General features: G+C 40.8%; 1 protein-coding gene across 8 annotated transcripts in view; it reads left to right on the top strand.

Moving 5' to 3' along the window:
* Positions 1–4,130: 4,130 nt before the first annotated feature.
* The window catches only part of CSNK1G1 (casein kinase 1 gamma 1), a 146,305-nt gene continuing 126,837 nt past the window's right edge, over positions 4,131–23,598 (top strand). For 5 of the 8 annotated variants that reach the window (XM_067749991.1, XM_067749969.1, XM_067749980.1 and 2 more), the window contains exon 1: positions 4,190–4,326. The gene's annotated coding sequence lies outside the window, so the exon portion shown is untranslated. Of the gene's footprint in view, positions 4,327–4,481; positions 4,813–23,598 lie in introns of those variants that run through there. The other 3 variants (XM_067750046.1, XM_067749950.1, XM_067749960.1) reach the window with 3 other exon arrangements.

Here is a 23,598-nt window from a genome sequence, read left to right as displayed (position 1 = left end):
ATGATTAAAGCTACTTTTATGGAATTTTTGAATGCTAATGGAATTTGTGAGGATCATATGAATTTTGTGTTTACATAGTTTCACAAAGGAAGATAATACTATAGTGAAAATTATAAAGTGTGCTCAGAGTTATTTATGAGATGACAAATACTTGTCATTTTTCTAAAAAGCAGAAAATAAAGCCTAAACTAACTGAACTTTTCCCATATGTATATATACACTGCTTATAAATCTCACTGTACTTAGAATTCTTCACGCTAACTCACTTTTGGAAAAACTGAAGATTCAGCTGGACCTTGGTCCAACCAACATTGTTAAAATGGTTCCTTTTACCTTTGAGGATAGCCTATGGAGGTGGGAAAGATTGTCACTGAATCAAAACTGGGAGGAGTGTTAGAAGTTGTTCAACCCAAGCCAGCTATAGCTTTTCATTAGATGGAGTATTTTATTAGCTGGCAACGACAATCGAAAGTGCTACAAGTTAAAAATTTGATTTTTTTCTTAACTCCCCTCCTCCTCTTCTTGGTTCTGTCCTTGAAATAACATAGAACAAGTTACTCCTTCCACATAACAACCTTCAATTATTTAAAGATAGCTGTTACATCTTTAGCCTTCTCTTCCTAAGGCTAAACATTATGTTGTTTATGTCACATGTATCCTAAGTGAGTTTCTCTAAGTCCCTTGTACAAGAGGCCATGCCTTGTGTGTGGTATATTGCTTAGGCAGATAAAAAGTAAATCTGGCTATATTTCTTCTAACTGATCCCAAGTATTCATTGATTTTGGTATCTTTTATGTTTGTCTGTTTTGTCTTTTGTATTTGGAGATGCCAATGGAACTCTAAGAATATTTGAATTTTTAAGTAATAATTATTAACAGAGTATTGGGTTTCCCAAAAATAAACGTTATACAACCTAATTCTTTCTTAAATGATTACAAGGGACAATTTAAAAATGACAAAAAGCTTTCAAGAGATTGAGAAAAAAGGCTAGAGGTCCTATATTGATTTGAAGGATGAAGGTACTATATTGACCTTGAAGGCTATTTGAGATCTACCGTAGATTTGAGAGCACTGTCTTAATTATGGTTCATATTAAGAATATTGATTGGGGACTTCCCTGGTGGCCAGTGGTAAAGAATCCGCCTGCCAATGCAGGGGACTCGGGTTTGAGCCCTGGTCGGGGAGGATCCTACATGCCGCGGAGCAACTAAGCCCGTGCGCCACAACTACTGAGCCTATGCTCTAGAGCCCGCAAGCCGCAACTACGGAGCCCGAGTGCCACAAATACTGAAGCCCGCGTGCCGAGAGCCCGTGCTTCGCAACAAAGAGAAGCCACCGCAATGAGAAGCCCACACACCGCAACGAAGAGCAGCCCCCTCTCGCTGCAACTAGAGGAAGCCCGTGCGCAGCAACAAAGACCCAATGCAGCCAAAAATAAAAATAAATTAAAAAAATCAAAAAACGAACAAACAAACAAAAAAAGAATATGGATTCCTGGGGACTTCCCTAGCGGTCCAGTGGTTAAGACTTCACACTTCCAAGGCAGGGGGCGCTGGTTTGATCCCTGGTCGGGGAACTAAGATCCCACATGTCGAGTGGTGTGGCCAAAATAAATAAATAGATAAAATTAAAAAAATAAAATAAAAGGTTGATTTGGGTAATAATTTTAAAAAAAGAATATGGATTCCTGTGATACTGCTCACAAAATCCTAAAAGCGTAGTTAAACGCACATAGCTAGTTTTAGGTGTGGATTGTGCTATATTTATTTATTTGAATTTTTAAACATTTATCAACATTTTAGGTTGATTTACTTACAATAAAATGTATATGTTTTCAGTGTACAATAAAATGTATATACCTGTGCTATACATCTTTAGAGGTCTCCAAGTAATGAGTATATTAAAAGTGATGGAATTATACACGTCGTGATCATTTAGGAGTTAAGCCAGGTATTCATACACCTATACAAAAGTGACTCAGTAATAATTTTTTAAAAACTGTAGGAAGAGAGGATCTAAATAAATGCTGTTATGTGCTATTATAAGTCATTTCTTCAGACAACAGGAAAAATGAATGATGCATAGGAATTTGCATTTTTGTATTGGCTTAAACTACCACATTTGATCTTAACTATTTGTACCCAATAAAACATTTCTTTCTATAGAAAAGATTTACTGTATTCATGTTTTTAATTTTTTAAAGACATCTAAGTCCACCATAGTTTTATTTATTTTTTATAAATTTATTTATTTATTTATTTTCGGCTGTGTTGGGTCTTCGTTGCTGCCCGTGGGCTTTCTTTAGTAGCTGCGAGCAGGGGTTACTCGTTGCGGTGCATGGGCTTCTCACTGCAGTGGCTTCTCTTGTTGTGGAGCACGGGCTCTAGGCACGTGGGCTTCAGTAGTTGTGGCATGCGGGCTCAGTAGTTGTGGCTTGCAGGCTCTAGAGCACAGGCTCAGTAGTTGTGGTGCATGGGCTTTGTTGCTCTGTGGCATGTGGGACCTTCCTGGACCAGGGCTTGAACCTGTGTCCCTTCCTTGGCAGGTGGATTCTTAACCACTGGCCTCCAGGCAAGCCCCAGCAAAGTTTTAGATAAGTTGTTGCTCATTGGGCTCATAATTTTATTTACTTTTCTAATTCAAAATTTTTAAATATTTAAATTTGTTGCCAATTGAAATACCAAGCTCTGTTTTGTCATGGTAACAGATTTATCACTTGTCAAGTACAGCCAGGTTTTTTTTAAAGAACAATTAATGACTGGATGTGCTCAGATTCCATTTGAATTTTGTGTGTGTATACTCCCACATGTATGCATTTCCATGGCAAGGGTGGAAATGTTTTAGACTTCTTTAACAATCTACTAGTGACATTTGAACCTGAAGTGATTTCCTAAAGGTTTTGCTGAACTGACTCTCTTGGTGAATCAATTTAATGCTGTGTCACATGTACAGGAAACCAACAGACCTGCTATTTCTTTGACGTTACCAAAAGTCATTTCCTCTGCCCCAGCTAGGTGGACAACAGTCCAATATCGGTGACTAAGAGGTTATCATGACCAGTAAAATTATCATGACCAAATTATTATGACCAATAGCCAGCAGTTGCAAAGACATTCACTGCCATGGACTAGAGAACAAATTCAGGAGCTACTATTAAGCTTTATTGCTTTTAAGCAGACCTATTCAAGATAGGAAAGTTAAGCCAAGATTTTTACTCATTTTCCTCTGAATGCCTAACTACATTTCTCTGAATATTTAACTGCCATAATAATATAGGTCATTTTTCTAGAAAGAGGATTAATTATGTTGCTGGCTTTTGCTCCGAGCAGTGGTTTTCCCAGTATTTTTCAAGCTCAGATCACCCCAACACAGGAATAAATTAGGTCTCTTATTAACTTGTCTTGTCCACAGTATAGGATTGAAAGTTTATTCTGAGTGGAGGATTAAATGTCTTCCTCCTTCCCAAGCTTGATCACCGGCTTCCTTTGGCCTTTTCTCATTGTTTTTTAAGGATTAATTATTTCCACATCATACACAAGCATGTGCAATCCTTACAAAAGAGATGGGTGAAGACAAAACTTTCTCACCATTCGGTTTCAGGGGCTATCACAGGAGAACGAAGTGCATGAAAAAGGTTTCATAACATTGGAGGAGACTTTAAAAGCTCAGTAGAAACACAACTGAAAATCCACAAGAGGGAGATGCTTGCTAAACCGCCAGAAAGTAACTCCCACGAGGGACCTGAGAGAGCCTTAACAGGAGCCAATAGGTCCGCCCGGGATTCAAGGCGGGAGGGAACAGGAGTAAATAGTGGCTGGGGGGAGTACAAGTGAAGGGGAAAGCAGGATTGGCTTCGTGACTTTGGCAGCGAAGCCCGTGCTCAGCCCAAGACCAGGAGCAGAAGCTAAGAGTGTGTTGCCAAAGAGGAGTACACGCTCCCAGCTACCTCCTGTTAGTCCCGTAAGTAATGGGGGTGGTTGTCTTTGAAGGCACTTCCGCTTAGCAACCCCACGCGGTTGCTAAGGAGGGACGGTAGCGGGGATGACCCGGAAGTGGTGGTGTCTATTTCTCACTGCCTGCTTTAAGTTTGTCCTATAGGGAGCGCCAGGGTGCTCTGCGCCGGGCCGAGGGTGGGGCCAGCGCTAGAGGTTCCGGTTCGGCTTCTGCGACCCCCTCGGCTCCTCGTCTTCCCCCTCCCCTCCCGCGCCTCTCCTCCCTCCCGTTCCTGGGAATGGGAGAAGCCAAAGCTGCGGGTGGGTAGAGAAGCGCTCGGCGCCTCCGGGAGGGAGCTGCGCCCGCCCCGTCTGTACCCCGAAGCACTGCCAGGTACTCTCTCCGGCTTCGACGGGGTCGGGGAGGCTGGAGCTTGAGGATGTGTGTGTGTATCTGGGGGGTGGTGGGGGCCCCTTCTCCGGCTCGGGGAGGGGAGCGCGGAGATCCTGGGTGGGGCGCAGGCCGGCGTGTGTGCCCCTGGCGGGTTGCGGGGGTGGAAGGAAAGGGCTGGGGATGACGGCTGGCGGAGAGTTTCGGGTGGCCGTGTCGAGGTTGCGGAGGAGGCGCCCCCTCAGATGCAGAAGACTTCGGGCGGTGTGGACGGGGAGTTTGCCACCTGGAGGTTTAGCTCTGAAAGAGGGAGCATCCTCTAGGTCCAGAAGGAGAGCATGGACCCCGGCGGGGTGGATGGGGCAATCCCATACTTCCATTGCCTGCTTTTTCTGCCCACCCCTCTGGGACAGAGCCCGGCTTCGGGGATTGTGAGTCGGCTGGGCACCGTGGGGAGCCGCCCTTGGCAGAGCTAGGGCAGAAGAGTGGGTAAGGAGACCTCCCTCCTCCCAACTTCCGTGCGCTTCCCCCACTTCTTCCTTAACTGCTCTCTTGCCCCAGTGTCCCACAGGGGCGGTAGCCCCCTCCCCAAGTGGGTAGGCATCACAGCGTAAAAGAAAGAGGGTGGAACTGGGCTTGTGGCCCCAAATGATACTTCGAATGTTCGGAAAGTGCCAGATTGACATATTCAACCAAGTCTCCCAGCTCAATATTAAGTTTGGTCTAAATTATTTTTAGAAAAGTGCAGTTCTGGAAACCAGCAAACTGTAAGCTGGTCTGGCATAGCCTTCTTTGGTAGATATGCGTGTTTTTAGAAAATAGACTGGGGGAACCGTAAAGATACAGAGGTCTAGGCAAGACGTGTTGAGGCAAGCCTTTTCCAACATCTTTCTTACCTGCCAGTGAGCTTGACCTAGTTTAAATGAAGCACACAGATCCTCTTCATTTATATTTCAATCAGTGACTGAATTGTAGGTACTGTGTGGTTATCAATGTCTCAGAATAGTTGCGTGAACCTTCAGAGAGACAAGATTCCCTGCTTTTGAGCCTGCCTCATAATCTTTTAAGGAGATAATTGTGGTCAAGTGGAAGTATTGGTTTTGAGGTTAGGTAAATCTGGGATTGAACTCGGACTGCCACTGGCTAGTTGTTGGCCTTGGGCAAGTCATGGAACCTACCAGAGATTCAGTTTTTTCATAAGTAACACGAGTTAAAATTCTAATCAGTATTGTAAGAGGGGGGTAATGTATCTAAATAACAGTCCACTTTAAATGGAAGCACCTTCCAGTTGAAAGATGAATTATTAATAATTTTAATCTTATGCAGTCAGGGTAGCCCAGTTTTGTGGAATGAGGTTTGATATAGGAACAGAACTGTATAATATTCCAAAACATATATATACAACAGGACTTTCAGTAGCCTCTAGAAATTGATCATAACTAGCATGAAATTCAGTTATCAGTAGTTTCTTAAAACTCTTAAAAATAAAGCAGAATATATGCATTAACTGAAATGACCAATAATGTTTCAAAGGTTTTTCTCAGATTTGTGATGTGTGTAGTATGGATTGGTAAGAAAAAAATTTAAAAAGTAATGTATATAAATCTTAATTAACATCACATGTCTGGAGAGAATTAAAATTGGGGCATAAAATAGAAGAAAGTAGTTATAATTTTAAGAATAAAATCACAAGTAGCATGACTCATCTTAATTAGATTTAAACTATTAGCAAAACTTACAGAATTTTTATATGTATAATATTCTATAAAATAAATGCAAATGGAATGAATTTCTGCCTTTAAATCATTTGTGATGATAATATGGAAATATATCTCAGAAATATAAAGTCTTTTTTTTTTTTTGGTCAGGTACCAGGCTAATCACTTTTTTTTTTTTTTTTTTTTTGTGGTACGTGGGCCTCTCACTGCTGTGGCCTCTCCCGCCGCGGAGCACAAGCTCCGGACACGCAGGCCCAGCGGCCATGGCCCACGGGCCCAGCCGCTCCGCGGCATGTGGGGCACGAACCCGCGTCCCCTGCATCGGCAGGCGGACTCTCAACCACTGCGCCACCAGGGAAGCCCCACTTTTTAAAAAAATTAATTTAATTAATTAATTAATTTATGGCTGCATTGGCTCTTCGTTGCTGTGCGCAGGCTTTCTCTAGTTGCAGCGAGTGGGAGCTACTCTAGGTTGCCGTGCGTGGGCTTCTCATTGAGGTGGCTTCTCTTGTGGAGCACGGGCTCCAGGCATGCGGGCTTCAGTAGTTGCGGCACGTGGGCTCACTAGTTGTGGTGCACGGGCTTAGTTGATCCACAGCATGTGGGATCTTCCCGGAACAGTGATCGAACCCATGTCCCCCGCATTGGCAGGCAGATTCCTAACCACTGCGCCACGGGGGAAGCCCACATCATTGAAGTCTTTATATTCATTTGTTTTGTAGATTTAAAACAATATAGTTATTTGTAATCTATTATATGCCAGATTTTCAGCTAATGTAGTTTGCTTTATTTTTTTTTGTAGTTTGCTTTTTGATGTAACTTGAAGTTAGTAATTTTTTTTTCTTTTTTTTGCGGGGGGCCACACTGCATGGCTTTAGGGATCTTAGTTCCCTGACCAGGGATCGAACCCGGGCCTCCGCAGTGAAAGTGCCAAGTCTTAACTACTGGACAGCCAGGAAATTCCCAGTAATTTTTAATTATTAATTTTTTAATGTACTTTATACTCAAAAGATAAAAATCAAATAACTTCCTTTAGGGCTTCCCTGGTGGCGCAGTGGTTGGGAGTCTGCCTGCCGATGCAGGGGACACGGGTTCGTGCCCCGGTCCGGGAAGATCCCACATGCTGCGGAGTGGCTGGGCCCATGAGTCATGGCCGCTGAGCCTGCGCGTCCGGAGCCTGTGCTCCACAACGGGAGAGGCCACAACAGTGAGAGGCCCGCTTACCGCAAAAAAATAAAAAATAAAATAAAACTGTCCAGCTATGTTTCATGCTTCTTGAGGTAGAAATACTATTTTAAATTTTATCCACCACTGCAGCTACATAATAGGCACCAAATAAATATTGGTCAAATTGAATGGATGAATGTGTTTAAGATTATTAATAAGGTATCTAATTATGTTTTTACTACATGTTTTGTAAGGTTATTCAACGTTCTAAGTGGCTTTTCTGTACACTGTAAAGTCTTTAGTGTATATGTAAGCATTTAACTGCGTTTTCCTGGATCATTATTTTTCAGTATCTTTTGAATCTTAAAGTTGAGATGATATTATCTTGCTTTGGTAAAGCCATGAGAAGTTCCCATTTTTTTCCCTATCTTCTCATAACACTTTAATAAATAATTCATTTTGGTATAAGAGTTAGGATACTAGCTGGAAAAAGGTATATTTAAAATGTGGGCAATAATAGAGACTGTTACAGATAATGCTTTTCTCAGTGACCTTTTCCACTTAAACAAAGTATGTGGCCATTCCACAGATCTTTGCAATTGTCAGTTATGGAATTTGCTGGTCAGGAAATCTAAAAATGACTAAACCTTCCTTTAATGTCTGTGTCTTGGATGGTCTCAGAAAACTTTAGGAAAGATTGGGAAGGTTTGTATACCATACTAGAATATATAATGAACAAAGTACAGTTAACTTTATTGGTGCTGCCAAATCAGGAGTGAGTTACTGTGGAAATGTTTAAAAAATACCAGGCAGTGCTTTCCTCAAACCAAATGAGTATTCTTCCAGAGCTTGTTTCTATTTTAGAGCTTATTTCTTTTTGGACTATGATTTGCTCTCTAATAAAGATAAATAATCATTGTATCCAGAAAAAAAGGCTGATATCACAGACAGATTTTATTACCACCAATCTTGATAGAAACTGCTTCAATGGCTTCAAATAAGTGGAAGTAGATTTTCATGAAAGAACTTAAGAATTTGTGGAACGATAGTTTTTCTCTATTGAACATCTAACTTGTCTCTGCTCATTTCTGCCTAATATAGAAACTTTGAGAAGCTGGGAAGAAAAAGAAAAAAGAATGAATTTACTTCAGAATTAGCATTTTATGTTTTGTAGGTTACTTATTTAGAGAGCTAAATTGGATTTTGACATTATTGGGACTGTGTTCAAGATGGACTCGGGGAAAAAAAATTAGAGAGATGCCATCTGCTTCAGATTCCTGTTCCCTCACCCCTTCATGTTTTGTGGCTTTGAATTTATCAGATTTTTTTTTTTTTACATAAAAACGCTCAGTAGATTTAGGTTATATAATTTCAGCTATACCGGTGAACCTGTTACTAAAAGAACTTGCATTTTATATTGAATTACACAGAAGGATCACAGACATTGGTTAAAAGTAATTGTTATTTCAGACTATCTGAACATGAGATAGCTTCATACATCTTTGTCGTCATTTGCTTAATAAACCATTCTTGTCATTAGTGCTTACCACAGTCCACTTATTGGTAGAAGTTGCTAAAAAAATGGATTATGGAGATATAGAATAAATCCTTTTTTTCCTCTGATATTACAACCAGAAGAGAAGTTTCTGTTGTTGTTTTTTTTTATTTACTGATGAATCCACTTAAACTTATTCTTTGAGTAGTGAGTTTTGCCTTACCTTATGCCAATTGCTATAGTTTTCATCTAAGTGATACCATACAGTTCATAGGGTACATACTTGTCACTTTTCAGTTTGAATCTTTAATACTCCTGAGCACAAGCTTTTGGATTTACTGAGCTGGAAAAGAATGTGTCTAGTTCAAGTTACAGTAGTCGGGCACTTAGCATGGACCAGAAAGACCCAGGCATCTTTGAAAAACTATAAAGTAAAAGTGGTATGATATCCCAGAAGTTATCTGAAGAGAGAGTCTTTTGGATAGAAGAGAGCCATGCTGTGTCTGCAATAGGAATGTTCTGGTGATGTGGGAAAACAGATAAACTGCCCTTGTAGTCTGTTCCTCACCCAGAAGCTCCAAGTAGGCAGTGTAGTTATGGCAGGGGCTGGGCTGTCAGGGATGGGAATTGTTCTTCATTAATTGCTCACCCATCATTATGGAGGCATAGACATATTGGGGAAAGGGGAATTCTCTTGGATTTTGTCTTGGCCAGAGAAGCTGAGTGAACAGGTAGCCATTGCCCTGGCTGTCAAAGAGAACTTGGTGTAGCACCTCTGGGTGCTGGGTAAGCCTATCAAAATGCTACAGTTTGGTGTCTCCATCAAAATGTCACATAAATTTTCTAAGAAACAACAGCATTGGACCACATTGGTTTCTGTAGTTTTCACTTTCTAATTCTTTAAACTAGAAGAAGAGGCATTGGGGACTTTTGGGCTTCTGAATGAGAGTATCACACATTACATCCATCTTGATAGATTTATAAATACACTTTAAATTGTCTGTTGGCATCAGTGAATGATGTGAAAATGTTTTAAGTTGTGTGTGTGTGTGTGCGCGTGTGTGTGTGCGCGCGCTTGAGTGTCCATGATGATTACCAAATTTCAGTTTTTCAGGCTAAATTGCTAACCATAACTGTGGTGAAGCAGTTTCCCAGCTGGATTTCTTCTCTCTTTCCTAGAGGTCACTCTCTGATGTATGTGCTAGTGAGCAGAGATATGACCAAGCCAATAAAAAGGCAAGGAGATTAAAGTTAATTTCTTTTCAGGAATTCCCTGGCAATCCAGTGGTTAGGACTTGGCACTTTCATGCTTTCACTGTGGCGGCCCGGGTTTGATCTCTGGTTGGGGAATATCCTGCAAACCGCACCGCGTGGCCAAAAAAAAAAGAAAAAGTTAATTTCTTTTCATTTAAATTTATTTAAATGCTTATTCAAATTTGATTTTATTAGTTTTTTTTTTCAACTTTGCTAGGATTTCTGTAGTTTAAAGTAGCAATAGGTACTCTTTGAGATTGTGGGTGCCCAACTTTTTTAAAAAAAATTAAGACTATTTTTTTGAACAGTTTTAGATTTACAAAAAAATTGAGCAGGTAGAGAGTTTTATCTCTCTTCATACCCACTTAATTCGCAACCAGTTCCCCCCCCATTTTCTCCCATTTTAAAAAACATTTATTTATTTGTTTTTGGCTGGGTTGGGTCTTCGTTGCTGTGTGTGGGCTTTCTGTAGTTGTGGCCAGTGGGGGCTACTCTTCGTTGTGGTGCGCAGGCTTCTCCCTGCAGTGGCTTCTCTTCTTGTGGAGCACAGGCCCTAGAGTGCGTGGGCTTTAGTAGCTGTGGCATATGGGCTCAGTAGTTGTGGCTCGCGGCCTCTAGAGCGCAGGCTCAGTAGTCGTGGCACATGGGTTAGTTGCTCTGCAGCATGTGGGATCTTGTGGACCAGGGCTCGAACCCGTGTCTCCTGCATTGGCAGGCGGATTCTTAACCACTGCGCCACCAGGGAGGTCCCTCCCCCATTATTAACATCTTGCATTAGTGTGCTATGTTAGTTACGATTAATGAACCAATATTGATACATTATTATTATCCATAGTTTTCATTAGGTTCACGCTTTGTGTTGGTCGGTTCTGTGGGTTATAACAAATGTATAATAACATGTACCCACCATTACAGTTTCATACAGAATAGTTTTACCACCGGAAAAAAAATCCCATTTTACCTATTCATCCCTCCTCTTTTTCCTCCAGAATTCCTGACAAACACTGACCTTTTTACTGTCTCTATAGTTTGCCTTTTCCAAAATTTCATACAATTGGAATCATATAGTATGTAGCTTTTTAAAAAATAATTAATTAATTAATTTTTGGCTGTGTTGGATTTTCATTGCTGCACATTTCTCTAGTTGCGGAGAGCGGGGACTACTCTTCGTTGTGGTGTGTGGGCTTCTCATTGCAGTGGCTTCTCTTGTGGCAGAGCATGGGCTCCAGGCACAGGCTTCAGTAGTTGTGGCACGTGGGTTTAGCAGCTGTGGCTCGCAGGCTCTAGAGCACAGGCTCAGTAGTTGTGGCACACGGGCTTAGTTAGTTGCTCTGCGGCATGTGGGATCTTCATGGACCAGGCCTCGAACCCATGTCCCCTGCGTTGACAGGCAGATTCTTAACCACTGTGCCACCAGGGAAGTCTGTATGTAGGTTTTTTGTTTGTTTGTTTGTTTTTGGCTGCGTTGGGTCTTTGTTGCGACGCGCGGGCTTCTTATTGCACTGGCTTCTCTTGTTGCAGCGCTCGGGCTTCAGTGGTTGCGGCACGCGGGCTTAGTTGCTCTGTGGCATGTGGGATCTTTCTGGACCAGGGATCGAACCCGTGTCCCTTGCGTTGGCAGGCGGATTCCTAACCACTGCGCCACCAGGGAAGTCCCTGTAGCTTTGTTAAAGATTGGTTTCTTTTACTTAGTAATATGCATTTAAGGTTCCTCCATGTCTTATTGTGGCTTGATAGCTCCTGTCCTTTTTTTTGAATTTTTGAATTTTGTTTATTTTTTATACAGCAGGTTCTTATTAGTTATTTACTTTATACATATTAGTGTATATATGTCAATCCCAGTCTCCCAATTCATACCACCACCTCCCCCTCCCCCCGCCACTTTCCCCCGTTGGTGTCCATACGTTTGTTCTCTACATCTGTGTTTCTATTTCTGTCCTTCAAACCAGTTCATCTGTACCATTTTTCTAGGTTCCACATATACACATTAATAAACGATATTTGTTTTTATCTTTCTGACTTACTTCACTCTATGACAGTCTCTAGATTCATCCACGTCTCTACAAATGACCCAATTTCATTCCTTTTTATGGCTGAGTAATATTCCATTGTATATATGTACCACATCTTCTTTATCCATTCGTCTGTCGATGGGCATTTAGGTTGCTTCCATGACCTGGCTATTGTAAATAGTGCTACAGTAAACATTGGAGTGCATGTGTCTCTTTGAATTATGTTTTTCTCTGGGTATATGCCCAGTAGTGGGATTGCTGGGTCATATGGTAATTCTATTTTTAGTTTTTTAAGGAACCTCCATACTGTTCTCCATAGTACTGTATCAATTTACAGTCCCACCAACAGTGCAAGAGGGTTACCTTTTCTCCACACCCTCTCCAGCATTTGTTGTTTGTAGATTTTCTGATGATGCCCATTCTAACTGGTGTGAGGTGATACCTCATTGTAGTTTTTTTTTTTTTTTTGCCGTACGCTGGCCTCTCACTGTTGTGGCCTCTCCCGTTGTGGAGCACAGGCTCCGGACGCACAGGCTCATCGGCCATGGCTCACGGGCCCAGCCGCTCCGCGGCATGTGGGATCTTCCCGGACCGGGGCACGAACCCACGTCCCCTGCATCGGCAGGCGGACTCTCAACCACTGCGCCACCAGGGAAGCCCCTCATTGTAGTTTTGATTTGCATTTCTCTAATATTGAGCAGCTTTTCATGTGCTTCCTCTCCATCTGTATGTCTTCTTTGGAAAAATGTCTGTTTAGGTCTTCTGCCCATTTTTGGATTGGGTTGTTTGTTTTTTTAATATTGAGCTGCATGAGCTGTTTATATATTTTGGAGATTAAACCTGTGTCTGTTGATTTGTTTGCAAATATTTTCTCCCATTCTGAGGGTTGTCTTTTCATCTTGTTTGTAGTTTCCTTTGCTTTGCAAAAGCTTTTAAGTTTCATTAGGTCCCATTTGTTTATTTTTGTTTTTACTTCCATTACTCTAGGAGGTGGGTCAAAAAAGATCTTGCTGTGATTTGTGTCAAAGAGTGTTCTTCCTATGTTTTACTCTAAGAGTTTTATAGTGTCCAGTCTTACATTTAGGTCTCTAATCCATTTTGAGTTTATTTTTGTGTATGGTGTTAGGGCGTGTTCTAATTTCATTCTTTTACATATAGCTGTCCATTTTTCCCAGCACTGCTTATTGAAGAGACTGTCTTTTCTCCATTGTATATCCTTGCCTCCTTTGTCATAGATTAGTTGACCATAGGTGCATGGGTTTATCTCTGGGCTTTCTATCCTGTTCCATTGATCTGTATTTCTGTTTTTGTGCCAGTACCATATTGTCTTGTTTACTATAGCTTTGTAGTATAGTCTGAAGTCAGGGAGTCTGATTCCTCCAGCTCCATTTTTTTCCCTCAAGACTGCTTTGGCTATTCGGAGTCTTTTGTTTCTCCATACAGATTTTAAGATTTTTTATTCTAGTTCTGCAAAAATGCCACTGGTAGTTCGATAGGGGTTGCATTGAATCTGTAGATTGCTTTGGGTAGTATAGTCATTTTCACAATATTGATTCTTCCAATCCAAAAACATGGTATATTTCTCCATCTGTTTGTGTCATCTTTGATTTCTTTCATCAGTGTCTTATAGTTTTCTGAGTACAGGTCTTTTACCTCCTTAGGTAGGTTTATTCCTATGTATTTTATTCTTTTTGTTGCAGTGGTGAATAGGATTGTTTGCTTAATTTCTCTTTCTGATCCTTCGTTGTTAGTATATAGGAATGCCAGAGATTTTTGTGCATTAATTTTGTTTCCTGCAACTTTACCAAATTCATTGATTAGCTCTAGTAATTTTCTGGTGGCATCTTTAGGATTCTCTATGTATAGTATCATGTCATCTGCAAACAGTGACAGTTTTACTTTTTCTTTTCCAATTTGTATTTCTTTTTCATCTCTGATTGTCGTGGCTAGGACTTCCAAAACTGTTGAATAATAGTGGCGAGAGTTGACATCCTTGTCTTGGTCCTGGTCTTAGAGGAAATGCTTTCAGTTTTTCACCATTGAGAATGATGTTTGCTGTGGACTTGTCATGTATGGCCTTTATTATTTTGAGGTAGGTTCCCTCTATGCCCACTTTCTGGAGAGTTTTTATCATAAATGGGTGTTGAATTTTGTCAAAAGCCTTTTCTGCATCTACTGATATGATCATATGGTTTTTCTCCTTCAATTTGTTAATATGGTGTATCACATTGATTGATTTGCGTATACTGAAGAATCCTTGCATCCCTGGGATAAATCCACTTGATCATGCTGTATGATCCTTTTAATGTGTTGTTGGATTCTGTTTGCTAGTATTTTTTTTCTTTTTTTTTTTTTTGCGGTGCGCAGGCCTCTCACTGTTGTGGCCTCTCCCGTCGCGGAGCACAGGCTCCAGACGCGCAGGCTTAGCGGCCATGGCTCATGGGCCCAGCCACTCTGTGGCATGTGGGATCTTTCCGGACCGGTGCATGATCCCGTGTCCCCTGCATCGTCAGGCGGACTCTCAACCACTGCGCCACCAGGGAAGCCCTTGCTAGTATTTTGTTGAGGATTTTTGCATCTATATTCATCAGTGATATTGGTCTGTAATTTTCTTTTTTTGTAGTATCTTTGTCTGGTTTTGGTACCAGGGTGATGGTCTCATAGAATGAGTTTAGGAGTGTTCCTTCCTCTACAATTTTTTGGAAGACTTTGAGAAGGATGGGTGTTAGCTCTTCTCTAACTGTTTGATAGAATTCATCTGTGAAGACATCTGGTCCTGGACTTTGGTTTGTTGGAAGATTTTTAATCACAGTTTCAATTTCATTACTTGTGATTGGTCTGTTCATATTTTCTATTTCTTCCTCGTTCAGGCTTGGAAGTTTATACCTTTCTATGAATTTGTCCATTTCTTCCAGGTTGTCCATTTTATTGGCATAGAGTTGCTTGTAGTAGTCTCTTAGGATGCTTTGTATTTCTGTGGTGTCCGTTGTGACTTCTTTTTCATTTCTAATTTTATTGATTTGAGTCCTCTCCCTCTTTTTCTTGATGACTCTGGCTAAAGTTTTATCAATTTTTTTTTTATCTTCTCAAAGAACCAGCTTTTAGTTTTATTTATCTTTGCTATTGTTTTCTTTGTTTCTATTTCATTTATTTTGCTCTGATTTTTATGATTTCTTTCCTTCTACTAATTTTGGGTTTTTTTCTTCTTTCTCTAGTTCCTTTAGGATTTGAGATTTTTCTTGTTTCTTGAGGTAGGCTTGTATTGCTATAAACTTACCTCTTAGAACTGCTTTTGCTGCATCCCATAGGTTTTGGATCATTGTGTTTTCATTGTAATTTGTCTCTAGGTATTTTCTGATTTGCTCTTTGATTTATTCAGTGATGTCTTGGTTATTTAGTAACATATTGTTTAGTCTCCATGTGTTTGTGTTTTTTATGTTTTTTTCCCTGTAATTGATTTCTACTCTCATAGCGCTGTGGTCAGAAAAGATGCTTAATATGATTCCAATTTTCTTAAATTTACCAAGGCCTGGTTTGTGATCCAAGATGTGATCTATCCTGGAGAATGTTCCATGTGCACTTGAGAAGAAAGTGTAATCTGCTGTTTTTGGATGGAATGTCCAATAAATACCAGTTAAATCTGTCTGGTCTATCGTGTCATTTAAAGCTTGTGTTTCCTTATTTTCTGTTTGGATGATTTGTCCATTGGTGTAAGTGAGGTGTTAAGGTCCCCCACTATTATTGTGTGACTGTTGATTTTCTCTTTTATAGCTGTTAGCAGTTGCCTTATATGTTGAGGTGCTCCTGTGTTGGGTGCATATATATTTATAATTGTTATATCTTCTTCTTGGATTGATGACTTGATCATTATGTAGTCTCCCTCCTCATCTCTTGTAGCAGTCTTTATTTTAAAGTCTATTTTATCTGATATGAGTATTGCTACTCCAGCTTTCTTTTGATTTCCTTTTGCATGGAATATCTGTTTCCATCCCCTCGCTTTCAGTCTGTATGTGTCCCTAGGTCTGAAGTGGGTCTCTTGTAGACAGCATATATATGGGTCTTGTTTTTGTATCCATTCAGCGAGCCTGTGTCTTTTGGTTGGAGCATTTAATCCATTCACGTTTAAGGTAATTATCGATATGTATGTTCCTAGTACCATTTTCTTAATTGTTATGGGTTTGTTATTGTAGGTCTTTTCCTTCGCTTGTGTTTCCCACTTAGAGAAGTTCCTTTAGCATTTGTTGTAGAGCTGGTTTGGTGGTGCTGAATTCTCTTAGCTTTTGCTTGTCTGTAAAGCTTTTGATTTCTCCCTCGAATCTGAATGAGATCCTTGCTGGGTAGAGTAATGTTGGTTGTAGGTTCTTCCCATTCATCACTTTAAATATATCGTGCCACTCCCTTCTGGCTTGTAGAGTTTTTGCTGAGAAATCAGCTGTTAACCTTATGGGAGTTCCCTTATGTTATTTGTCGTTTTTCCTTTGTTGCTTTCAGTAATTTTTCTTTGTCTTTAATTTTTGTTAGTTTGATCACTATGTGTCTCAGTGTGTTTCTCCTTGGGTTTCTCCTGCCTGGGACTCTCTGTGCTTCCTGGACTTGGGTGGCTATTTCCTTTCCCATGTTAGGGAAGTTTTCAACTATAATCTCTTCAGGTATTTCTCAGGTCCTTTCTCTCTCTCTTCTCCTTCTGGGACACTTATAATGCGAGTGTTGTTGCGTTTAATGTTGTCCCAGAGGTCTCTTAGGCTGTCTTCATTTCTTTTCATTCTTTTTTCTTTATTCTGTTCCAGCAGCAGTGAATTCCACCATTCTATCTTCCAGGTCACTTATCCGTTCTTCTGCCTCAGTTATTCTGCTGTTGATTCCTTCTAGTGTATTTTTCTTTTCAGTGATTGCATTGTTCATCTCTCTTTGTTCTTTAATTCTTCTAGGTGTTTATTCTTTAATTCTTCTAGGTGTTTGTTAAACGTTTCTTGCATCTTCTCGATCTTTGCCTCCATTCGTTTTCCCGAGGTCCTGCATCATCTTCACTATAGTTATTCTGAATTCTTTTTCTGGAAGGTTGCCTATCTGCACTTCATTTAGTTGTTTTTCTTGGGTTTTATCTTGTTCCTTCATCTGATACAAAGTCCTCTGCCTTTTCATCTTGTGTATCTTTCTGTGAATGGGATTTTCCTTCCACAGGCTGCAGAATTGTAGTTCCTTTTGCTTCTGCTGTCTACCCTCTGGGGGATGAGGCTATCTGTGAGGCTTGTGCAAGCTTCCTGTTGGGAGGGACTGGTGGGTAGAACTGGGTGTTGCTCTGGAGGGCAGAGCTCAGTAAAACTTTTATCTGCTTGTCTGCTGATGGGTGAGGCTGGGTTCCCTCCCTGTTGGTTGTTTGGCCTGAGGCGACCCAACACTGGAGCTTACCTGGCTCTTTGGTGTGGCTAATGGTGGACTCTAGGAGGGCTCACACCAAGGAGTACTTCCCAGAACTTCTGCTGCCAGTGTCCTTGTCCCCATGGTGAGCCACAGCCACCGCCTGCCTCTGCCTCCAATACTAGCAGGTAGGTCTGGTTCAGTCTTCTGTGGGGTCACTGCTCCTTCCCCTCGGTCCCGCTGCACACACTTCTTTGTGTGTGCCCTACAAGAGTGGAACCTATGTTTTCCCCAGTCCTGTCAAAATCCTGCAGTCAAATCGCACTAGCCTTCAAAGTCTGATTCCCTAGGAATCCCTCCTCCCGTTGCTGGAACCCCAGGTTGGGAAGCCAGACGTGGGGCTCAAAACCTTCACTCCAGTGGACTTCTGTGGACTTCTGTGGTATAAGTGTTCTCCAGTTTGTGAGTCTCCCACCCAGTAGTTATGGAATTTGATTTTATTGTGATTGTGCCCCTCCTACCATCTCATTACGGCTTCTCCTTTGTCTTTGGATGTGGAGTATCATTTTTTGGTGAGTTCCAGTGTCTTCCTGTCGATGATTGTTCAGCAGTTAGTTGTGACTCCGGTGTTCTCTCAAGAGGGAGTGAGTGCATGTCCTTCTCCTCCGCCATCTTGAACCAGTCTCCTAGCTTCTGTCCGTTTATTGCTGAATAATTTTGTATTATATGGATGTAACAGTTTGTTTATCCCTTCAAATATAGAAGGACATCTTAGTTGCTTCCATTTTTTTGGGGGGGTGGCATGTGCAGGGTTTTGTGTGTACGTAAGCTTTCAGCTCCTTTGGGTAAAGAACAAGTGTGATTGCTGGGTTGTATGATAAGACTATGTTTAATTTTGTAGGAAACTGTGAAACTGTCTTTCAGAGTTGTTATGCCAATACGCATTCCCATCACCAATGAATGAGTGTTCCTGTTGCTCTGAGTACTTGCTAGAATTTGATATCGTCAGTTTTTTGTACTTGAGCCTTTCTAATAGGTGTTTTAATTTGTAATTTCCTAATGACATACAGTGTTGAACTGCCTTTTTTTTTTTTTTTTTCGCGGTATGCGGGCCTCTCACTGTTGTGGCCTCTCCCATCGCGGAGCACAGGCTCCGGACGCGCAGGCTCAGCGGCCATGGCTCACAGGCCTAGCCGCTCCGCAGCATGTGGGATCCTCCAGGACCAGGGCACGAACCCGTGTCCCCTGCATCAGCAGAAGGATTCTCAACCACTGCGCCACCAGGGAAGCCCCTGAACTGCCTTTTTATATGCTTGTTTGCCATCTATGTATATTCTTTGGTGAGATGCCTTTTCAGATCTTTTTGCCCATTGTTAAATTGTTTCTTATTGTTGGGTTTTAAGTGTTCATTGTATATTTTGGATAGGAATCCTTTATCAGTTATATTTTTGGCAAATATTTTTTTCCAATCTGTGGCTTGTCTTTTTATTCTCTTAGCAGTGTCTTTAATAGTATGAAAGTTTTTAGTTTTAATGAAGTCCAGCTTTACAAGTTTTTCTTTCACTGAGCATGCTTTTGGTGTTGTATCTATAAACTCATTGCCAAACCCAAGGGCACAAAGATTTTCTCCTATGCTATCTTTGAGAGTTTATATAGTTTTGCATTTTACACTGAGTTGTAAGATCCATTTGAGTTTTTGTAGAAGGTTTAAGGACTGTGTCTATATTCATATTATTGCACAAGGATGTCCAGTTGTTCTGTTTTTCTTTTAATTTTATTTATTTATTATTAATTTTTGGCTGCATTGTGTCTTTGTTGCTGCGCATGGGCTTTCTCATTGTGGTGAGGGGGGGCTACTCATTGTTGCAGTGCGTGGGCTTCTCATTGCGGTGGCTTCTCCTGTTGCTGAGCATGGGCTCTAGGCCTGTGGGGTCACTAGTTGCAGCTTGCGAGCTCTTGAGCACAGGCTCAGTAGTTGTGGTGCATGGGCTTAGTTACTCCACGGTATGTGGGATCTTCCCAGACCAGGGATCAAACCCGTGTCCCCTGCCAAAGGGGATTCTTAACCACTGCACCACCAGGGAAGTCCCTGTCCAGTTATTAAGATGTTTTCTATTCTAAAAATGTTAATATGGTATTTTTTAAACGACTTTACTTTTTAGAGCAGTTTTAGATTCACAGTAAAACTAAGAGTAAGGTACAGAGATTTCCCATATGTGTTCCCACACATGCATAGCCTCCCCCATTATCAATATCCCCTACCCAAGTGGTACATTTGTTATAATTGATGAACCTACATGGACAAATCATAATTTCCCAAAGTCTGTAGTTTAATTTAGGGTTCATTCTTTGTTCTGTACTTACTATGGGTTTGGAAAAATGTACAGTAACAATTATTCATCCTTTTAATATACAGAGTATTTTCTTTTTTTTTTTTTTCCATCTTTATTGGAGTATAATTGCTTTACAATGGTGTGTTAGTTTCTGCTTTATAACAAAGTGAATCAGTTATACATATACATATGTTCCCATATCTCTTCCCTCTTGGGTCTCCCTCCCTCCCACCCTCCCTATTCCACCCCTCTAGGTGGTCACAAAGCACCGAGTTGATCTCCCTGTGCTATGCGGCTGCTTCCCACTAGCTATCTATTTTACGTTTGGTAGTGTATATATGTCCATGCCACTCTCTCACTTTGTCACAGCTTACCCTTCCCCCTCCCCATATCCTCAAGTCCATTCTCTAGTAGGTCTGTGTCTTTATTCCTGTCTTACCCCTAGGTTCTTCATGAAGGTGGGCTTTCTATCCTGTTCCATTGATCTATATTTTTGTTTTTGTGCCAGTACCATACTGTCTTGATTACTATAGCTTTGTAGTATAGCCTGAAGTCAGGAAGCCTGATTCTTCCAGCTCCATTGTTTGTTCTCAAGATTGCTTTGGCTATTCGGAGTCTTTTGTGTTTCCATACAAATTGTGAAATTTTTTGTTCTAGTTCTGTGAAAAATGCCAATGGTAGTTTGATAGGGATTGCATTGAATCTGTAGATTGCTTTGGGTGGTAGAGTCATTTTCACAGTGTTGATTCTTCCAATCCAAGAACACGGTATATCTCTCCATCTATTTGTGTCATCTTTAATTTCTTTCATCAGTGTCTTATAATTTTCTGCATACAGGTCTTTTGTCTCCTTAGGTAGGTTTATTCCTAGATATTTTATTCTTTTTGTTGCAATGGTAAATGGGAGTGTTTTCTTGATTTCACTTTCAGATTTTTCATCCTTAGTGTATAGGAATGCCAGAGATTTCTGTGCATTAATTTTGTGTCCTGCTACTTTACCAAATTCATTGATTAGCTCTAGTAGTTTTCTGGTAGCATCTTTAGGATTCTCTATGTATAGTATCATGTCATCTGCAAACAGTGACAACTTTACTTCTTCTTTTCCGATTTGGATTCCTTTTATTTCCTTTTCTTCTCTGATTGCTGTGGCTAAAACTTCCAAAACTATGTTGAATAAGAGTGGTGAGAGTGGGCAACCTTGTCTTGTTCCTGATCTTAGTGGAAATGCTTTCAGTTTTTCACCATTGAGGATGATGTTGGCTGTGGGTTTTTCATATATGGCCTTTATTATGTTGAGGAAAGTTGCCTCTATGCCTGCTTTCTGCAGGGTTTTTATCATAAATGGGTGTTGAATTTTGTCAAAAGCTTTCTCTGCATCTATTGAGATGACCATATGGTTTTTCTCCTTCAGTTTGTTAATATGGTGTATCATGTTGATTGATTTGCGTATATTGAAGAATCCTTGCATTCCTGGAATAAACCCCACCTGATCATGGTGTATGATCCTCTTAATGTGCTGTTGGATTCTGTTTGCTAGTATTTTGTTGAGGATTTTTGCATCTGTGTTCATCGGTGATATTGGCCCGTTACAGAGTATTTTCAATGCCCTAAAAGTCCTCTGTGCTCTGCCAATTTATCCCTCCCTCACACCCCAACCCTTGAGTATTTTTTTCTTTTTTAGAAAATTAATGTATGAAATAATTCCTGGGGGTAGTTTTGAAAAGAGATTTTTCTAACTATGAGATGTAATTGGAAGCATTATTCAGAGTCTCAAGTTTCCCTTTCAAAAAGATTGATACTACGTCATTAGGTGTTAATTGGCAGGTGCTTTAATTCTTTGAGATATGTAATTGGGCATTAGGAAGTGTGAGCTAAATGTGGTACTGTTCACATGACAGTTGCAGGTGGTAAAGGGGCTTGATAGGAGATCTAAATTCAGGATTTCTGAACTGTTACTAAAGTTAAGATCCTTTGCCACTTACATTTTATAGTTGTGCAGGTTTCAGCTATACAGATTTCTTGGCTGCCATCTCCAGTATTTGCTTCTTCCTGTTACATTTGTTGAAGGCCATCCAGAAACTTGAGCTGGCAACGTTTGAGTAGGAAGAGATATCATGGGTACTGCTGTAGTTGCCTGATATTTCCAATTTGGATTCAGAGTGGAAGTATCTATTTTAAAAGCAATAAAATGCTGTCCTGAGGCACTGTTTATCACATAGCCTGAGTAGTAATTGTTAGAATCCTCTTTCAGTTGGCTTTAAAATTGTCCTGTCTGGATTTCTAGGACACCTTCTGTTTTCTAAACATGTTAACTTAATTGGTATTGTGACATCCAAATATTCCAGTCATCTTTAGTATGATGCAAAAATTGTTTAATAACTCCATGTTTGATGGATTTTGTTTGCTTTTTCACCTAGTTAAATAAAAACAGACATGAGGAATGATGTGTTTGTGTGAAAGCACTTAGGTTTTCCAAAGATAGCTGCTCTCCAAGTCAATCAATACGTAAGCTCGCTTTGTCTTTAATGGGATCCATTTGGTTAATGCTTATGTTTCTTGAGTTTCATAGATTATGGAATCATAAAGTAAAAGAAAACATGGAAATGGTCTAGTTAGACTTTTTCATTTTACAGCTGAGACTACTTAAGTGCAGAGAGACTAAGAGACTTGATCTAGATTGTATAGCTAATGAGTCACACTGGAACCCAGGACTCCTGACATATATAATACACTAATTCGTTCTCTTTAGTTAATGAAGAAATAATGATTGTATAAGACATAAAATTTCCGGGAAATTTAAGTAGATAATTAAACTTCTACAGTATTAGAATTCAGGTATTTAGTTGAAATCCTGGTTAATTTCTGAAGTGTTGAGTTAGTATTTCTTTAAATACCAGGTGTCACTGGATCTTTAGTTAAGAGCAAATTTGTTATTTTTCACATTCTAGATAGAAATCAGCCAGTTCAAAAATAATGAAGATATTATAGCCTATATTTAGCAAGCACATATTTGGCTGTATTAAAATGAATCTTTTTTAAAAAATTTATTTATTTTTGGCTGCGTTGGGTCGTCATTGCTGCACATGGGCTTTCTGTAGTTGCGGGGGCTACTCTTCCTTGCCGTGCATGGGCTTCTCATTGTGGTGGCTTCTCTTGGCGTGGAACACAGGCTCTAGGCATGTGGGCTTCAGTAGTTGTGGCACACGGGTTCAGTAGTTGTGGTACACAGGCTTAGTTGCTCCGTGGCATGTGGGATTTTCCCACACCAGGGATCAAACCCGTGTCCCCTGCATTGGCAAGTAGATTCTTTTTTTTTTTTTTTGTGGTACGCGGGCCTCTCACTGTTGTGGCCTCTCCCGTTGCGGAGCACAGGCTCCGGATGCGCAGGCTCAGCGGCCATGGCTCACGGGCCTAGCCACTCCGCGGCATGTGGTATCTTCCCGGACCCGGGCACGAACCCGTGTCCCCTGCATTGGCAGGTGGACTCTCAACCACTGCGCCACCAGGGAAGCCCGGCAGGTAGATTCTTAACCACTGTGCCACCAGAGAAGTCCCTAAAATGAATCTTAATGTATTTTTTCTTTGCACAGTGGAGATAATCTGTTAATTTTTAAAAATAAATTTATTTATATTTTATTTATTTGTATTTGGTTACGTTGGGTCTTCTTCGTAGCTGCGCATGGGGGCTACTCTTTGTTGCGGTGCATGTGCTTCTCATTGCGGTGGCTTCTCTTGTTGCAGAGCACAGGCTCTAGGAGCATGGGCTTCAGTAATTGTGGCACGTGGGCTCAGTAGTTGTGGCGCACGGGCTTAGTTGCTCCGTGGCATGTGGGATCTTCCCGGACCAGGGCTTGAACACACGTTCCCTGCATTGGCAGGTGGATTCTTAACCACTACGCCACCAGGGAAGTCCCTAAAATGAATCTTAATGTATTTTTT

Source organism: Pseudorca crassidens, chromosome 1 (genome assembly GCF_039906515.1).
Source record: "Pseudorca crassidens isolate mPseCra1 chromosome 1, mPseCra1.hap1, whole genome shotgun sequence".
Classification (NCBI taxonomy): Eukaryota; Metazoa; Chordata; class Mammalia; order Artiodactyla; family Delphinidae; genus Pseudorca; species Pseudorca crassidens.
Note: the sequence above shows the minus strand (reverse complement) of the source record. Positions and strands in the feature narration are given on the sequence as shown.